Source organism: Pinus tabuliformis, chromosome J (assembly GCF_031772625.1).
Source record: "Pinus tabuliformis cultivar Carrire ecotype Pingquan chromosome J, CPIR1, whole genome shotgun sequence".
Taxonomy (NCBI): Eukaryota; Viridiplantae; Streptophyta; class Pinopsida; order Pinales; family Pinaceae; genus Pinus; species Pinus tabuliformis.
This window is the reverse complement of record NC_142295.1, coordinates 318,857,597-318,861,129: the sequence shown is the minus strand read 5'-3', so window position 1 is coordinate 318,861,129 and position 3,533 is coordinate 318,857,597. Positions and strand designations below refer to the sequence as shown.

At 31.1% G+C, this 3,533-nt stretch overlaps 1 pseudogene; it reads right to left on the bottom strand.

Moving 5' to 3' along the window:
• Nucleotides 1–1,841: 1,841 nt before the first annotated feature.
• Nucleotides 1,842–2,528, bottom strand: LOC149227025 (transcription factor MYBS3-like; annotated as a pseudogene).
• Between the last annotated feature and the right edge of the window lie 1,005 nt (nucleotides 2,529–3,533).

Below are 3,533 nucleotides of genomic sequence, written 5' to 3'. Positions count from 1 at the left end.
TGTAGCGTCCGTTAAAAGAGAGTTAATGAAAATTTTTGACATGAAAGATTTGGGTTTATTGAATTATTATTTAGGGATTGAATTTGATCAGAGACCCAAATATATTTTTATTTCTTAGAAAAAGTATATTGGATAACTATTAGGGATATCTGGGATGCATAATTGTAACCTTGTTCATAATCCTATGGAGTAGAATTTGAAGCTCACTTCCATTGAAGGAAGTATGTTTAAGGATCCAACAAATTACAGGCAACTTATTGGAAGTTTTCATTTTCTAACTACTACTTGACCTGACGTAGACTTTGTTATAGGGATACTTTCCAGGTTCATTCATCATCCATGTGAAGGTCATTGGAATGCAGCAAAGTGAGTGCTCAAGTATTTGAAAGGAACTCTAACATATGGCATCAAATATTCTAAAGTTGTAGATTTTCATCTCATCGGTTATTCAGATTCAAATTTTGATGGAGATAACGAGAATGGGGTCTCTAATTTTGGTTATTTGATGAATATTTGATTAAAAGCCATCGGTTGGAGATCATGCAAGCAATATGTTCTTGTTTATTCTACCGCCGAAGTTGAATATGTTGCAACAACTCTTTCATTGTGGAGTTTATTTGGACTTGTACAGTGACAATGTTAACTAATCCTTCAGGATTGTTATTGTACATTCTGTAATTAGTTTTTGATTTAGTTCTTACTATTAATAACTTATCGAGACACAATTGTCTCGTACCTAGATTGCATATGTATAAATAGGGGATTTGACTTGCAGTGGAAATAAAAAGCTTCAACTCCACTATTTGTTGACAATTCTTTTGCAATTCAGTTGGCTAAGAATCCCAAGTTTCATGATCGAAGAAAGAATATTAACACCAAATATCACTTGATTCAACACTACGTTGAGGCCAAAGTTATTCATGTAACACATTGTCCTACTTTAGAGTAGATCATTGACATATTTACTAAGGCATTGGGACGTGAAATGTTTGAAAATTTTAGAATTGTTACTTGTCATGTCAGATGTCCCTTTGAATTAAGGGGGGAACGTTAACTAATCCTTCAGGATTGTTACCGTACATTATGCAATTAGTTTTTGATTTAGTTATTACTATTAATAAGTTACCAAGACACAATTGTCCCATACATAGGTTTCATATGTATAAATAGGTGATTTTTATCATTAATACAATCACTCTTTCATTGTGGAATTTATTCAGGCTTGTACAGATATAAGGAAGCGGTGAGCAAGGATTCAAACACTACTTGTTTGCTTGCATTGGAACACTGGAGCGGTATGCAAAAAGACACATGAAGGTAGTTATTGCAGAGGATATGGTAGGTGATCTATGCAGAATTTGAAAGTGTTCCATTTATGACTATGGAGATAAGATATTGTATAAATTAGGGAGAATATTTACCAAATCGGGCCTGATAGATTTGGTTTTCCAATTTGTACACGTGTTGTCACTTTATTGGATGTTGTTTGGTTTACGACAAATTAAATTAGCAATTGCCTCTAAAGGTGTAAAGATACACCAAAGGAATAAAATATTTAGTAATATCATCTTGGAAAACTAAATAATTAAATTTAAAAACTCTGATTTCTAATAGAATAAATATTAGATAAATATTATTTGGAAAAAAATTTAGAAATATTTATTATGAAGAACAACCTTCTACCTTAATGGTTGCAACTAAAGTTCCATGCAAAATAGATGACAGAGTATGGAAAATGAAAATCTGACGTGAAATCTGACTATTTGGGCATGAAAGACTCAGATTAGATACTCCAAAACCAAAGTTAGATCCAACAAATTAGACAATATAATAATTTCATATCATTTCAAGGGGATGTTGTTGTTGGAACTCAAACTATCACTTTCATTCAGATATGGGTTGGCCTGAAAAGCTGATTATATTGAGGGTCTTCCAAGTAACTTGAATGATAGTTTTGAGAGTTTCATTGCAAAATTTGTTGCATCATCGAGGTTGAACTAGGATAAACCCTGTGCATTAATATTTTTTTATTGGAGTAGTTGGCATTACAATGGTTGGCTTATAAACATTGGAATTATTTTATATCATGGGTCTAAAAGTATGCCATATGCTGAACCCATATGGTACATAAAAGGTAGAAAACTTGGGAACACCACTAGATCAACAAAAGTTGTTTCATCAACCTAAGGAAGAAGAGTTTCTACATTTGTAAAATTTATAGAATTATCATCTAATTTGGCTTATTCTTAATTAGAGGCCAACTATGATGATAATACATGACATGTAGGCAAAGGTAATGGAGAAATGATAGGCTCAACAGTGATATCAAACATACTAGAATGTTGTTTCCTTCTGGTTAGATTACTTTTCCAAATAAAATACTTGTGTGCATGACTTCCAACCTAAGTAAGAGTCCTTTTTTGCACATAGTTTCTTGATATGCCTCTCTAATCACCCTTTCCAAGATTTTGAAGACCAATAATGAACATGTAGTGTTCCTCCTCAGACCATGGAACCCTTGAGATCATGAAATAGTATTAACACTTAATTCCTTAGTAATGATTAAGCAACAAATAAATAAAACCACTAAATCGAAATTTTTATTGCATCAAGTCAAAATGGATTAATGGCAATAGGAACATATTTTCTCAGACCAAATTTATAATTAAATATTAAATTTCATAGTTCGGATTCTAAAGACCCTGGGCATGAAAACAAAATAAATTCCAATAGGAACATATCTTCTCAGACAATTTTTATAATTAAACATGAACTTCCACACAAGACAAGAGAAAGAAATTTGAAGGGAAAAGAATTTGATTGATTCCAAGGAAAAAAAATCACAGTTCAAACTTCTTAAGCTCGCAAATGAATTTTATTTAACTAGGACTATTCGATGATAATGAAGAAATTTCAAAACAAAAATCTTTGAAAACAATTGGAGCAAGAAAAGAGATCCATGGACGCTCATCGATATCGCTTTGACATGTCATTCAGATTTACCAAAAAAAAAAAGACTTTAAATTGAGATCACGAGCTCTGCTACTATATACTAAATAGTATTTATCCTCATATGGAAAATTCCAAAAGGTATACAAAGTTTTCCTTGGGTAATATTTTACTTGATTTCTTATAAATGGCTTAAAACATATGAAAATGCCAAAAGTTAAAGGTATATAAAAAATGTTGCAATCCTAACTTTATGAAGTCAATAGATTTGTGGGTTATGGAAGCATCAAACTATGCAGGTAATGGAATCGCGGAAAAATGGAATGATGTTGATGCGGAATTAAATTGAGGGTCAATGGTTTATTAGTTAAAATGATGAATCAATATATATGTAGTTTATAGAGTTAATATGAAAAACTATAGTTAATTATATTCGACCATTATTAATGATGATGCCTAACATTGTTGATGAGATGCATGATTGATGGTTAAATGAAATTATCAAATTGAGTAATTTAAAAATATAAAGTTATCAAGATACATGATTAATGCAAATTGTGTTAATAAATTTATGCGATTAATAT